Raw genomic sequence first — 15,766 nt, 5'->3', positions numbered from 1 at the left:
ACAGCACAGCTCTGCAAGTTTCCTCTGCCTATGTGGAGGGGGGTGTGTGCCTTTCCTCCAACCAGCTCTCATACAGTGTATGCCCAGACTCCCCTCCCACTGCTGAAACAGGAAGGAAATTTTCTAACACAATGTGCACATTCTAAAGAATGTAGAAAGCTGAAGACAGTAGATGTACACGTACAACTTATGTAGGGAGATTTGTTTCATCTCTGTGTATCATCTGAGGTCGTTCACTTGACTGGGTGTATGTGAGAGATAACATCCACTTTAAAGGGGGGTTCCGGCCGGGGGAAAAAAAATGTAAAAGTCAGCAGCTACAAACACTGTAGCTGCTGACTTTAAATAAGCACACTTACCTGTCCTGGGTGCCTGCGATGTCGGCCGCCCAAGGCCGACCCGTCCCTCTCAAGGCCGACCCGTCCCGGCACCGCCATCCTAACTAAGGGAAACAGGCAGTGGAGCCTTCCGGCTTCACTGCCCGTTTCCTACTGCGCATGCGTGAGTAGTGCAGCGCTTTGTGAATGGGCCGCGATGTGTTGTGGGACACACACAGTTCCCATAGCACACTGCGCCCCATTCCCCAGAAGACAACGCGGGGAGGAGAAGACCGAACATCACCGTGGCGTAGGAAGAGGCAGATTAGGAAGACTGCCTAGCAACAGCCATTTCAGGTGAGTTCAAATTTTGCTAAAATTAAACTTGTGTTTTAATGAATGAATACATCTTAGAGAGTATGTTACCCCAACATTTCATATTCCTGATATGTCCGTTGTACCATGTACTTGTATTAAAAAGTATCTTGTTCTCTTTGTATTTTTTCCTTTTGTGTGAAATACCTGGTTATTTTACCAGTCCCCCTGCTTTCCTATTTTAAACTGACCATGCTAGGCATGAGAGCACATCCATCTCAGCATGGTCAGTTTTCTGGCTTTGCTAGGAGCTCAGCCTGTCTGTCCTCCAATGGCCAAGACTTGTGCTGACACACACTCCTGCACAGCCATTCACTGGGAAGATCAATGTACTGCTGCTTCTCCTCCCCCACCTCTCTAAGCCTCCTATGCAACTGGAAGAGATTATGTGATCACTTATAAAAAATAAAAAAAAGGTATTTTTGTTTTTGTTTTTTTGTTTTTTTTTTTTATATCTATACACAGATGTTTTGCCTTGCATTTCTATTTTAGACTGAATTGGTTGTTTTACAAGTTAAGGGTTTACACTTGACAAAGAAGAGGGGGATCAGGGTTACTCTGTCTAAAACCATTTCACAGAGCAGGTAAATATAACATGTTTGTTATTTTAATAATAAAAAAACCCCAAAGTTTTACAATCACTTACTTCAAGGCTGGCTTCACATCCTTGCATGTGCATTTTCCTTCTATTTTTTATTGGAAAGTTGCGTTGCCATGTGTTGACTCGCACTACCATTACCAGCAAAGCCCTAGCAGAATTAAAAGCAAACATTAAATTAAATTGAAATATGACTAATTTGCACATTTTTTGAAAAGCTTAGGTGTAGTTGCACCCTGAATTTTACTTGTTGGAATAAAGCGAAGAAGGTAGCTAAAAACTTCCAAGAGCATGAGAAAAAAAATATTTTTAAAGAATTTTAGCCTTCAGTGAGCTATTTTTCTTTAAGTATGTTCATGTAGGTAGAAGGGAAATGTGCCATATTATGTATTTTTCAGCAGTGTTGTTTGCAGGAGTAAATGGCAATCTTAAGATTGTACAAAATGAAAATAAAAAGGTGATATTTTCAGATCTAATACCTCTGAGGAGATGACAAATGTAGGAAAAGCTAAGCCAGGCATGTTGACAAGCTGCAGACTGCAAAAGAAGAGCATAGAGAGTCTTGTGTCTGTGTTAGACAGCTACCCTGCCTTTTGGTATATATTTTTTCTCCTTTTGAACTTGTTTCAATTCAAAAAATGTTAAAGTATAAACAAAGGCAACACTTTTTTTTTTTTTTTTGGGTCTTGAATAAAGTGGAGATGGATTAGACATCTGTCAGGTTTTTTATTGCTGTCTGTGCTCCTAGAAGGGAGATTCACCCTCCCTGTTTGTCATGTTTACTTTTACTTTCACTTTCAATGATAATGTAAATGAAAGAAAAACCCACATTTTGGGTTGCCCCCAGAACAGTAATAGAAGGGAAATTTCCCAATGGGGATATTAGTTCTGCTAACCCTTTTGACAATCCGATTTCCTTAGTGTAGCACCCACTGGTGTGTTAGGTGAGTTCATTGCTTTTTTTTTCCTCTTAGGGCAGGTACATTTCCAGGTTTGGCTGGTAGCCAAGCCTGGGTGTGTTTTGTGATCTGGGTTGGGAGTGGCTCAGAGCAGTGCTAGGTGACTCATAGGTGACATCACTAGGACCTCCTACTTCTTTCTAGAATTTTCTGGTATCTTCTAGAAAGAGAGGCTGGAGGGGAGGTGGAGCCACCTGGGGTGTTCTGGGGAGCCCTGACCAATTAGGGTCGACACCTTTTCTTCAAGCCAAACCCAAACACTTTTTCACTGCGCACGACAATTTTTTTTGTAGTACACGCTATAGGATTGTAAAATACTTGGGACACCTTTTGGGTTACCCAAAGAGAGTAGTTGTGGTTGAAGTGTGAGGTGTGCTATGGTGAACAGTGGCTGTGGCCAAATTGCATTAACAGTGGGAGGTAGGGGGGGACTTAAAGGGGCATGGTTAAATAAAACAAAAGCATTGATGTACCCATTAAATATAATTTGATTAATAAAAGAAATGTAAGTTAAAATAAAAAACTAGCCTACCTTAAAAGTGGATACTGTCAGCCAGTAGGGCAGAGGACGGTGTCAGTAGGGCAGAGGACGGTGTCAGTAGCCCCCATAGAGCGAGACAAAACCCCCTTACCTTCCAGGAGCCACTGCAAAGATGTGAGTGCGAACCTGTTCGGGGGCGGAGTCTAACACCATGCTCTCTCATGCATAAGCGTCCCTGGTTGGTAGGACACCAGTTCCATTCACTGTCTCTGGCATCGGCAATGGTGGTTGGGTGGGAGAGGGAGCTCACAGATCCACAGACAGACAGTGCAGTGTGAGTGACCCGGCTGCTGCAGGACATTGGCCCCCCAGAATGCTGGAGCAGGGAAGAAGGGGGGCCGGGGGGTGCTGCTGGCAGTAAAGGGAGAGAGAATTCTGCTTCTGCAGCTGCCTGATCGGCACATTGTTGGGTTCTTCTCCTGGAGGGGGGGTGTCTGCTGGCGGGAGAGATTGCACCATAGAGAGAGAATCTATTCTGACACAGCGGCGGGGGGTGGTGATGTGATGGGGAAGGAGGGAGCAAGGCGGAGGCACTCATCACTGAAGCCACAGGAGCGGTTGGTTGTGGAGTGCTGCTGGCGGGACTTAGAGAGGGGGGGTTGGGAATCGGATTGGGAAGGAGGAAGGCATGGTGCTGTGTGCTGGTGACGCCAGGGCTGCTACTTCCCACACTGGGGCTGGAGCCTCTATGCTGCTGTGTCCGGGTGTTGAGATAACTGAGAGAACTGAGATGCAGCAGTCTAGGATGGGTGCAGAGCCAGTCTGGAGGATAGTGGTGTCACTGGCAGTGGAGCGAGATGGCTGCAGCCAGGAGGCCTGGCAGTGCCCGAAGAGGTGGTACTGGGAGCAATAGTCACAGGGACAGCTAGCACTGGGACTATTTGCTACACCATAGGGACCTGCGGTCCCTGCCTGTAAAGGGCATTTGCTTTAGGCCTGGCCTGACTGAGCTACTAACAGCTACTATTTTATTCTCTAGGACCTCTGCTTAAAAATATTTAATGTTTCTAATGCCGCGTACACACGATCGGACTTTCTGGCATACTTGGTCCGGCACACTTTCCGACGGACTTTGTCCGCCAGGTGCGCCGGACTTTAAAACGGACTGACTTGCCCACACACGACCGGACTTTCCGGCGGGCTATGTCCGCCCGTCTTTCCGACGGACTTCTGCCGGACTTACGGTGGACTTTCAGGATGAACGGACTTGCCCACACACGGACAAGTCTGTTCATTTTGAACGTGACTCAGGTACGACGGGACTAGAAAAGGAAGTCAATCTTGCCGCTATTATCGGCGAGATTAACACCTTGCGAGCCCCGTCGCGGGTCATACCAGGCCCTTAGGTCTGGTATGGGTTATAAAGGGAACCCCCTACGCCGAAAAAACGGCGTGGGGTCCCCCTAAAATCCATACCAGACCCTGATCCGAGCACACAGCATGGCCGGCCAGGAAAGGGGGTGGGGACGAGCGAGTGCCCCCCCCTCCTGAACTGTACCAGGCCGCATGCCCTCAACATGGGGGGTGGGTGCTTTGGGGGAGGGGGGCGCCCCCCACACCAAAGCACCTTGTCCCCATGTTGATGAGGACAAGGGCCTCTTCCCGACAACCCTGGCCGTTGGTTGTCGGGGTCTGGGGGCGGAGGGCTTATCGGAATCCGGGAGCCCCCTATAATAAGAGGGCCCCCAGATCCCGGCCCCCCACCCTATGTGAATGAGTGCATGGTACCCCTACCCATTCTCCTAGGGAAAAAGCGTCAATAATAAAACACACTACACAGGTTTTTAAAATAATTGATTAAACAGCTCCGGGGGGGTCTTCCGGCTTCGGGGGTCTTCTTCCGGCTTCAGGGGTCCCTCCGGTTCCTCTTCTCCCGGCGTCCGGTTGGTTCTTCTCTGCTCCCTCCAGTTCTTCAGCCGGCACCTCCGCTGTCTTCAGGCCGCTCTTTTGCCAGCGGAGGTCCGGGCTTCTGGGCTTCTCGTCTTCTTCCCTCTTCTCTTCTCCAGATGTTGACACGACGCTCTCTCCGGCTGGACTGCTCTGTGAGCGCTCCGTTGTGACTTATATAGGCGGAGATACCGCCCCCTTATGATGTCACAGTCCCTGGGCATGCTGGGACTGTGACGTTTTAGGGGACGTGGTCACTGGGTGATGACCACGCCCCCTAAAACGTCACAGTCCCAGCATGCCCAGGGACTGTGACATCATAAGGGGGCCGGGTCTCCGCCTATATAAGTCACAACGGAGCACTCAGAGAGTAGTCCAGCCGGAGAGAGCATCGTGTCAACATCTGAAGAAGAGAAGAGGGAAGAAGACCAGAAGCCCAGAAGTCTGGACCTCCGCTGGCAAAAGAGCGGCCTGAAGACAGCGGAGGAGCCGTCCTGAAGAACTGGAACACCGGGAGAAGAGGCCGGAGGGAGCGGAGAAGAACCAACCGGACGCTGGGAGAAGAGGAACCGGAGGGACCCCCGAAGCCAGAAGAAGACCCCCGAAGCCGGAGGAAGACCCCCCCCGGAGCTGTTTAATAAAGTATTTTAAAGTATGACCTCAGTCGGTGGTGCGCGTTCTGGTGGTGACGTCAGCCAGCCACCACACAATTGACAGAAGAGCCTGCCCAGGACTTGCCCAGGACTTGTTCATTGAGATAGGAGGAGGAAGACGGTCCAGCCCACCCACCTTTCCTAATGCCCTGTACACACGAGCGAAATTTCCGTCGGAAAAATCTTGGATGGTTTTTCCGACGGAATTCCGTTCAAGCTTGGCTTGCATACACACGGTCCACACAGAAGTTCTCTGAACTTTCGACCGTCAAGAATGCGGGTGACGAACACTAGGACGAGCCGAGGAAAAATAAGTTCAGTGCTTCCGAGCATGTGTCAAATTGTTTCTGGGCATGCGTAGGAATTTTGTGCGTCAGTACAGACGATCGGAATTTCCGATCGGAACTTTTTCCGACCGAAAAATAGAGAACCTGCTCTCAATCTTTTACTGGCAGGAATTCCGATGGAAGTCTGATGGAGCATACACACAGTCGGAAATTTCCGACCAAAAGCTCACATCGGACTTTTGCTGGCGGAATTTCCGATCGTGGGGTACGGGGCATTACACAGCACTTGAAGCTCTCTCCAGCAGCCAGGCATGTACTAGTGGCGGTTATGCTTACATACAGCAGTTCTTCTCTTTCCTAGTTAGTGACAGCTGGGAGGGGGGGTAGGTCTCTGCAACATGTGCGGCAATTTCTGTGACTTTGGGCAGTCTCTGTGACCTGTGCGACAGTCTGTGACTTTGGGGCAGTCTTATTTATTATGTTACATAGTTAGTAAGGTTGAATAAAGACACCAGTCAATCCAGTTCAACCTGAGTGAGTGTGGGTGCGTGTCTACAATTATCCCTATTTTTTTTATTTTAAGGTACCCATATAGCGCTGTCAATTTACGTAGCCCTCCACACATATAGCACACTCACATTGGTCCCAACCCTCAAGGAGCCCACAATCCAAGGTTCCCCACTCACATTCATATACTAGGGCCAATTTTGGACAGAAGCCAATTTAACCTTCTGTGGCAGAATTCTCTGGGGCAGTCTCTGTGGGTGCACTGGTGTCCTTATGGGGGCACACTGGGCAATTTCTGTGAGAGCCACACTCTGTCGGGCAATCTCTGGGAGCAGTGGAGCACTGACCATCTATGTGGGAGCAGTCTCTGCCCCCATAGAAATTGGCTGGAGTAAAAAATGTAGCGCTAAGACAAAACAAAACCAAAATGTATATATATAAATAAAATTCAGTGACCAGTGGGTGATGTCCACTGTGACATAAAAAGAACAAAGCCAAAAGAAATATAGGTGAGTAAAGTTCAATGACTCGTGAATATATCCACTGTGACATAAGTATGAGCAACATAAGTGATAAAGTCCCACAGTGCAATAAGATATGGAATCCAGTATGAGTGGAAAATCTTCTAGTGTGTGATTCATCAACATGGAAATCTTGAGGTAGAAATAGGTGAAATACTCTTACCAGAACCGGTGGATTCGAATGTCAGCGACACCGAATCAAACAGGCTTAGAGATCCAGATGGATGGCTGTCCTGGAGGGAGATGGAAGTCCCGAATCTCAAAGGACATCTCCTTTTCACTGGACCAGCTACAGTGATGTTCATCAACCAAAGGGAACCGTGTAGGAAAGGTAAAAATATCTAGATCTCATATCCAGTCCCAGGAATATGGGGAGAGAAAAAAATTGGAGTACTCCAATAGTGCAAGTCAAAAGGTGGATTTATTGGGTCAAACCAATATACAAATAATAAAAGCGTGATCACGTAGAGTAAAATCGAGTGTAGGGAATAGTGTGCCTTGCAAGTACTCCAATTTTTTCTCTCCCCATATATACATTTTGGTTTTGTTTTGTCTTAGCGCTACATTTTTTACTCCAGCCCATTTTGATTATTTGTCACATTTGTGTGTAGCAGCTTTGAGTTTTCTACACTGGGTTAGCGCAGTGTTACCACAGTTTCCACTTCCCATAGAAATTGCCAGTGCTCCCAGAGACTGCCCAACAGAGACTGTTGCTCCCACAGAGATTGCCAGTGCTCCCAGAGACCTTTTCCAGAGTGTGAAGGAACCCAGAGGGCCTTTCCATAAAAAGGCCCACCAAAATCCTCAGCAGCAGGCCCACGATGCTCTTAATCTGGTCCTGCTTCCAGTACAGCACAGACAGGGTTAATTAAAAAAAATATCCATTGCAGTGAGGTTGTGCCTGTTCAAAGTTTAATAGCTTGTTTTGTCCTGGGGGAGGAGAAACCGTTTAACTACCTCATTCTCTGCTCCTCTGGCAGACTGCGCTCCTCCACAATACAGCAGTGGACTGTCCCCTGGCACCCTCTTGTTCAGAGCAGAGCTATAGACCCCTCTGTGGTCTTGATATTGTCAGAAATCTAGACTACTAGGGCGCAGAAGCTGCGGGGAGGATCTGGTAGGTATATTTCCTTTTACTGTTCCCGTAGACCGGGCATCACTAAATGGCGGACCGCGTACCAGGTCCGGACCAAGTCAATGTCCTATCCAGACTGTCATGATCCCACCATTTAGGAGCTATTTTGCCCAGAGCCATCACTGCTGCTGCTGTCCTTGTTGCAGAGCCAACATCGGGAGCAGGACAGCTCTGGATGACGGGTGGGGGGTTGCCCAAGTTAACAAGCAGATGATTGGTTGCTAGGATGCAAGGCAGTCCTGGCAACCAATCACCAGCTTGCAGCCAGGAAGAGGGGAAGCAGTTTGAAGGGGGTTGAGGACAGTAATAGGGTTGCCAAGGGCAAAGGGGGGAAATGAGAACAGTAATGGGTTTGTCAGGACAGTTGGGGGAGGGAGGGGATGATGACAGTAACGGGGGGCTCAGAACAGTAATTGAGGGGACTGAGGACAGTAATGGGGGGCTCAGAACATTAATAGGGTTGCTGAGGACCATAATGGGGGGCTGAAGACAGTAATGTGAGGGGGGCGGTTAGGACAGTAATGTGAGGGAAGGGGGTCTGAGGACACTAATGTGAGGGGGGGCTGAGGACAGCAATGTGAGGCGAGCTGAGGACAGTAATGTGAGGGAAGGGGGTCTGAGGACACTAATGTGAGGGGGGCTGAGGACAGCAATGTGAGGCGAGCTGAGGACAGTAATGTCAGGGGGAGGCTAAGGATGTGAGAGGGACTGAGGACAGTAATGTGAAGGCAGGACTGAGGATGCTAATATAAGGCTCCATTCAGATCGGTGCACAGATTTTCACACAGGTCGTGGGTAACGCAGCCTATTCATTATAATAGGCTGCCTACCTGTAAGAAACGCAGGGAAAGAAGTCCCAACCCTTTTTTTTTTTTTTTTTTAATCGCATGGCAACAAGCTTCATGGTGCTGCAGCACCATGTGGTTTGGTGCCCCCAAAAATGTGCCATAGGTGCTGATGTGTGGGGATACCATTAGAAATTAATAGCACACCCACGCATATGCTAAAGGGCAGTGCATTTCTCTGTGGGTCGGTAATGAATGCGATTTTGCACATGTTCCCCAGCCACAGAGATGTGAGCCTAGCCCAAGAAGAGAGGAGGGCTGTGGTGTGAAGGAGTAATTGCACAAACATTTGGACCTCTCCTGGAAGAAAATTTTACTGACTGGACCTCCCTGAATTTTATTTTAATACCCCTGCCATAGACCAAAACGAGCAATTAACCCTTGCAGTGCGGGCACAGCTGCACTGCAAGGGATCATTTTTTATTTGCCTGGAGTTGGGCTTTAGGCAAGTAAAAAGTTAAGCAGCAGTTTTAACATTTTTTTCAAATGTCACATTACATTTTAAAGCTATATTAAAGTCTTGTTTTTTTGTTGGCTCATTGTCTTACTGACTTTGGTGCCATTGGCTCCCACTGCTGTGTCTCAGCCAATCAGGAGGGAGAGTCCCAGGCAGCCGATGCTCTTGTGCAACATCGCTGGATCAAGATGGGGCTCAGGTAAGTATTAGGGGGGCTGCTGCACACAGAAGGTTTTTTATCGTAATGCATATTGTAATGCATGCACCCAAAAGTGGAAGCTCAGCTTATCAGCCTCCTCCCATCCCCCCCCTCAGGTGCCACATTTGGCACCTTTCTGAGGGAGCGGGTACCTGTTTTAGACAGGTACTCCTCAATTGCGAGAGATCTCGCCGCGGTGTGATCACTTGAAAGTTCAGCCTCCTTCCCCCGCCGCCAAGCCATTCAGAAAGCACAGCGCACTTCACACATGCACAATAGGGAACCAGCGGTGAAGCTGAAAGGCTTCACTGCCGGGTTCCCTTACTACGAATGACGGCAGCAGCACTTGAGAGCTGATGGAAACATTGAATTTGCTGGATTCCAGGACAGGTAAGTGTCCTAATATTAAAAGTCAGCAGCTACAGTATGTGTAGCTGCTGACTTTAAATTTTTTGCTTGGGGGGGACTCCTCTTTAAGTTATGTGAATGGGAACATGTAACAAATATAAAGTGGGTGTTATCCTAACTTGGCTTCAAAAGTTTAAGGTGGTATTAAACCCAAAAAAAACCCTTTTTTAGTTTTTTCCCTCTGTTTTCACCTGATGATGATCTAGCCAGTAACACAACCCTTGTATTAGCATGCCCCCACTCTTGATGAAGGAGCACGGGGGCACTTTTGGACAGCAGCATTGTCAGTCTGGGGGGGAGTGGAGTGTTTGATGTACGTACTAGCAGATTTAGATACGCTAACAAATTTTAGCCAAACTCCAGCTCACACTGCAGTTACACAAGCAGTTGCACCAACATTTTTTTTCTTTTGGAATAAATGGTTTCACATGAATAAATAAAAGCTGATTATTATAAGCACCCCTGTCAGTAGTAAATGGTTTGTCTCAACACTCTTACTGCTACATTTGCAGAAGAGCTTGTTCTGTTGAAAAACAACAGACTTACTGTCTGGATCACCAGATGAACATAAAGGAAAGAAAATCTAAAAAAAAACAAAAAAACAAAGCAGCCATCACATCTAAGAATTAGTAAACTGCAATATAATAAATGTTTGCTTTTTAGTTTAATACCGGTTTAAGAAGTCCAGCTGAAAATAGCAAAAATAGCTTTATTGGAGGCACTCCTTACTTTGGCTCAAACAAATGGCTTGTACACACTAAGAAAACTGAGCGAACATTTTCATACAAAGAATTTTCTTACGATTTTGGTATAGTGTGTACACAACTTTCGACAACCGTTTCCGATTTTGCGGACAAAAATTCCCGAAGGGACAAACTCCAAAGTTTTTCTCGTATGGGAACAGAACAAACGATTTTCGTTTGTGTACTGTTTTTGTATAGTTTTCATACAAGAAAAATCAAAAAAGAAAGACTGCGCATGATCAGAAACAATAAACCCCCCAAAAAAAGCCTTTGTCGTACGAGACTTTTCATCCGAAAATTTTGTCCATTGGTTCCTATTTGCTGTGAAACAATGAGAAAAATCAGATGATCGTTCGCCTGATTTTCTTATAGTGTGTACCCCACTTAAGAGCCCATTCACACCTGCAATGTGTCATGTATTTTTTGCATGCTTGCAGAATGACCGCATAGGACAGCACATTTACTTCATGCATCAAAGTAGCTCCTGTGCTTTTCTTTTTGCAATGGGCGTTTTGGTACCATAATGCCCCGTACACGCGGTCGGACTTTGTTCGGACATTCCGACAACAAAATCCTAGGATTTTTTCCGACGGATGTTGGCTCAAACTTGTCTTGCATACACACGGTCACACAAAGTTGTCGGAAAATCCGATCGTTCTAAACGCGGTGACGTAAAACACGTACGTCGGGACTATAAACGGGGCAGTGGCCAATAGCTTTCATCTCTTTATTTATTCTGAGCATGCGTGGCACTTTGTCCGTCGGATTTGTTGTCGGAAAATTTTATCTCCTGCTCTCCAACTTTGTGTGTCGGAAAATCCGATGGAAAATGTCCGATGGAGCCCACACACGGTCGGAATTTCCGACAACACGCTCCGATTGGACATTTTCCATTGGAAAATCCGACCGTGTGTACGGTGCATTAGAGTGATGCACATTTTTTGCGCAGTTCCGGGGCCGTGCACAAAAACTTTGGGTTAGACTTGCATACACTTTACCTTCTTGCCATCTGCCCACTGTAATAAAATGGACAAGAGGCTCCCTCTTGAGGGCAGGATGATGTTTTAAAATGCCACTATTTAAAGGTTTCATCCACGCTCTGTCACACATACGAGCGCTGCATTGTGTTCTCACTGTCCATGGGACATTGTAAACCACTAAAAGACAGTACAAAGCCAATGAAATTTGGCTCCGTACCATGAGATTGCTGTGACCAGCAGGGAGGTTTCTGCCTCTCCTCCCTCCAATAGCAGCCTGTGTGGGCAGAAGTGTGAGGATGCTTGCGGAGAACACCCCTCCAGGTGTCCAAACCGCCAATCTTCCTGTTTCCCAATATGTTACATATTGCATGAACAAAGACAGGAAGAAGGAGAAACTGCATTAATTCCCAGCAGGTGCCATACTGAGAAGGAGGTCTGGACTGTGAGTACAAGAGGATGGGGGGAGGATGTACAAGCCAGCCCTAGATCCCCCCTCTCCCCCTCAGAACCCCCCAAAAGCACCCTAGCTTCCTTTCTAGGGAAGCAAATGAGGAGGTTGAACCGTGGTTTTACCACCCACCTGAGCAAGGAGACTCAGCCTCTCAGGGAAGTACAAATGCTGCAGTCCTTATACTTTGCGGCTATAGTAAAAACTTAAATGGCATGTCGCATTTAGTGTGAATGGGGCCACACTGCAATCGCATGCAGTGCACACGTTTTCAGGATTAAAACAGGCAGTGAGGAGGTTAAAACAGGCAGAATATTGTTTCCTCACCACCTACCACACATATGAAAGAATCCTTTTAGCCCCCTTCCTTTCTCAGAGCCCCCCTAGAGACCTTTAGTTCCATCTCCCCGCCGTCATCCCGCCGACATAGGTGTCAATCAGTTCTCCTTAAACTGACACCACTGACACAGGGACACTTTCCCTACTGACACTGATGTAGTGCCACTTTTCCTCTTGGCAACAATATTGATGCATTATTACCTTCCAGTGACCACAGATGCAGGAGCAATTATTCCTTCCAGTGACCCCAACAATGCTGGGATATTTGCCATTACATACAATAATTAATGAAATACTTGGTTTTATATACATTTAGCTCCTTCCCCCCCTGGGAGGTCCAGTTTGCCATCTTCGTCTTGGGCACTGGATGAACTTCTCCCAATACTGTGTACCAATATCCTTGTCACAAGCAGCACCAGTACCCTCATCGCCAGCATTACATTTACTAGTGCCTTGATTGCCAGCATCTCATGTATTCAATAGAAAAATAAAGATTCTGACTCAGGGTCTTAATTCAAAGTCTGCCTGCATCTAAATAAACCACAAATTCAAAACCAGAATTAGTTTCAAGAAACAACATTAATCACTCTATACCTCTGATAATAAACCAAAGCAATCCTTTTATATTTTCAGTTTTCTTTATTGTGCAAAATACAGAACGGTGAATACAAGTTAAAAACCATAGTAAAATAAAATGCCTCACAAAGTTATTCTAATACATCCCCCTCAATAGTCTGCTTTTCCTCAAATAAAGAATACAGAAATGGTAAATGGCACATATCCTCCTATCTATGAAATATAAATGGAAATATTCCATAACCGTGAGTAAGCAAAAAATGATATCAACTATACCCATAGCTCCCAACTGTCCCTGATTTCAAGTGACTGTCCCTGATTTGGAGCAATGTCCCTCTGTTCCTCTTTCCTCCTCATTTGCCCCTCATTTTGGTCTGATCTATAGAGTTGTATATAAAATGCACTTTTTATCTTTCAAAAAGTGTTTCACAGTGCTGAACCTTTCATCACAGTTCTAGATTGCTGTGTTTGTAAATTTTAAAAGCCAATATAAAGGAATAGTAGTGGATTTAATTAACCCTTTTTTGGTTATGTGACAGACTCACCCGGGATAGAGGCTTTTGGAGGGGACTGAATGCAAGCCTCTTGACGACCGATTATGGGCCCTGGCATTTGGGGGAACGGTGCTCTTTGTGGGCTGTATGCCTGGGGACCCATGAGGTGGTATTACTGTGGATTCGGGTCCTGGTCCCCCAGAACACACAGACTCTGGGGACCCTGTGTATGCCATATGGGAAATGGTGACTTGGAGGGTATGTCTTGGATTGCTTAAAATGGGACAGTAATATTTATCCCCAATATCTCCCAGGATATATATGTAAAGATTATTATTGGTTTGTTTGATTCTGAACTCAACATGTTAATTGAGTGAGCTGATCACATTGCCCTCCAGGACTGGCTAGGAGATGAACAGTCTACTCCTACTATAGTTTGTTGATGACTAGGCTGAGGAGGGGGGATTCCTCCAGCAGCCCCCCTGCTGATAAGACTGATTCATACTGTTGGGACACATACTGTGAGGAGATGCTGGTGTCATCAACTCCAACTACCTGTCTTGTTGTCTGCTATAATGTGTTTAATGTAAATGAGTCTAGTCTGGCTTACCACAGGTTCTAAGGGTATTCCACACATTGTTGTTTGTTCTAATTAACCCTGTGTTGATGTTTATGGTAATGTGTATGGAATAGTCACCTAGTCTGGGTAAATGATTTAGTAAACTAGCTCATGTTAATTAGGTTACAGTTGTATTGTTAGAGGAGGTTCCAACGGCATATAAAGTCTTGTAATTTTGATTCTAAATAAAAACAGTCCATGTTAGCAGTGAAACAAATGTTGCCTTGTTTTGTGCTTGGGAGCATTTGGAATATCTGATATCTGTATCCATACTACAAGGAAGTGGTATACTGATGGGAAGCACTCAAGCGGAGGGTGGGACGTTCCGTGACAGGTTAATTCTCCATTAAAGGGGTGTGGCAGGGGGTGTGTCCTATGCCTACATACATTTGCTAGTAGGTGTCCCTTATTCCCATCTCAAAATGTTGGGAGGTATGACTATACCAGTAACCTAGCACAGGTCCCCATAGGGACCCTAATCAAATTTGTATATACAGTCAGGTCGATAAATATTGGGACATCGACACAATTCTAATCTTTTTGGCTCTATACACCACCACAATGGATTTGAAATGAACGAACAAGATGTGCTTTAACTGCAGACTTTCAGCTTTAATTTGAGGGTATTTACATCCAAATTAGGTGAACGGTGTAGGAATTACAACAGTTTGTATATGTGCCTCCCACTTTTTAAGGGACCAAAAGTAATGGGACAATTGGCTGCTCCATGGCCAGGTGTGTGTTATTCCCTCATTATGCCATTTACAAGCAGACAAAAGTTCCAGAGTTCATTTGAAGTGTGCTATTTGCATTTGGAATCTGTTGCTGTCAACTCTCAATATGAGATCCAAAGAGCTGTCACTATCAGTGAAGCAAGCCATCATTAGGCTGAAAAAACAAAACAAACCCATCAGAGAGATAGCAAAAACGTTAGGTGTGGCCAAATCAACTGTTTGGAACATCCTTAAAAAGAAAGAACGCACCGGTGAGCTCAGCAACACCAAAAGACCAGGAAGACCACGGAAAACAACTGTGGTGGATGACCGAAGAATTCTTTCCCTGGTGAAGAAAATACCCTTCTCAACAGTTGGCCAGATCAAGAACACTCTCCAGGAGGTAGGTGTATGTGTCAAAGTCATCAAGAGAAGACTTCACCATAGTGAATACAGAGGGTTCACCACAAGATGTAAACCATTGGTGAGCCTCAAAAACAGGAAGGCCAGATTAGAGTTTGCCAAACAACATCTAAAAAAGCCTTCACGGTTCTGGAACAACATCCTATGGACAGATGAGACCAAGATCCACTTGTACCAGAGTGATGGGAAGAGAAGAGTATGGAGAAGGAAAGGAACTGCTCATGATCCAAAGCATACAACCTCATCAGTGAAACATGGTGGTGGTAGTGTCATGACGTGGGCATGTATGGCTGCCAATGGAACTGGTTCTCTTGTATTTATTGATGATGTGACTGCTGACAAAAGCAGTAGGATGAATTCTGAAGTGTTTCGGGCAATATTATCTGCTCATATTCAGCAAAATGCTTCAGAACTCATTGGACGGTGCTTCACAGTGCAGATGTGTAAAAAAGGGGAATTTGGGACTTTAAATGAGACACAATTAAGTGTCTCCATCCCTGTCTCAGGTATATAGCAAAGGGAAGTTGGGACTTTAAATAAAGTGGGTGAAATGTGGAGGTAGGAGTAAAAAATTTTTTATTCATAACATAGTAACGATAAACAAGAAAAATGTCATATATAAACATGTATATCCTTCGCACAAGATGTAAACATAGTAGACAGGAATGCATCTCAATAAAACGCATGTCCTAATAAATACATGGTAATAGAAGTACTGGCATATAAAGCAATGGTATGGTTT

The sequence above is a fragment of the Aquarana catesbeiana genome, linkage group LG03 (genome assembly GCF_042186555.1).
Source record: "Aquarana catesbeiana isolate 2022-GZ linkage group LG03, ASM4218655v1, whole genome shotgun sequence".
NCBI classification, from domain to species: domain Eukaryota; kingdom Metazoa; phylum Chordata; class Amphibia; order Anura; family Ranidae; genus Aquarana; species Aquarana catesbeiana.
This window is presented reverse-complemented; position numbering follows the sequence as displayed.